Below are 949 nucleotides of genomic sequence, written 5' to 3'. Positions count from 1 at the left end.
GGTTTAGAGTTGATGATTTAGGGTTTAGAGTTGATGTTTTAAGTTTAGATTAGTCAACCATATGTTTTTTTTAAAAAAGTTAATCGAAAGGTTATAAATGTCCTTTACCTTTCATTAAAAATGATTAGCGTAACATGAAAGGTGATATTTTAAAAAAGGTATTTTTGGTATTTTTCCAAAATTGATTGCCACCATCTAATTTCTTTTGCGTGCCACATTTGACGAGGCCCAAATTAGATGTGTATTATTAAAATTGTAATTGACTTTTCAATTTGTTTGGGTTAAAGTAAACTCAAATCAAGTAAGCGCAAAATACACGAATCACCTAGGAACGATCCAAGACACATCCTTAAAACATCTCAAAAGGAACTCTATAATTTCTATTCCAAAAAAAAAAAACTTCAAAATTTCTAATTTAGAATTTCGAAGAATAAAGTTTCATATTTGAAATTTCATCTTTTTATTTACACTTTAGTCTTTATAATTTTTATTCCAAATAAATTCAAATCAAGAAAGCGCAAAATACACGAATCACCTAGGAACGATCTAAGACACAACCTTAAAACATCTCAAAAAGAACTCTATAATTTCTATTCCAAAAAAAAAACTTCAAAATTTCAAATTTTGAATTTTGAGGAATAAAAATTCATATTTGAAATTTCATCTTTTTATTTTCACTTTAGTCTTTATAATTAATTACACATCACAGTTATATTTTTTAAGTATTTTCTTGTTTATCGTTTTAATCCTTATAATTTTTATATATCATAAATATTACAGATTTTTTTTATAAATTCAAGTTTCACACATAAAATTAAATAAATTATAAAATAATATCTATATTATTTTAAAACTAGAATTAGACAATGAGAATATTATAAAAGAAACTTAATAAAAAAATTAAAAAAGTACACGAAGTCATAATTATTACAAAAAATTAAATATTACA

Source organism: Brassica oleracea, chromosome C3, assembly GCF_000695525.1.
Source record: "Brassica oleracea var. oleracea cultivar TO1000 chromosome C3, BOL, whole genome shotgun sequence".
In the NCBI taxonomy this organism is placed as follows: Eukaryota; Viridiplantae; Streptophyta; class Magnoliopsida; order Brassicales; family Brassicaceae; genus Brassica; species Brassica oleracea.
This window is presented reverse-complemented; position numbering follows the sequence as displayed.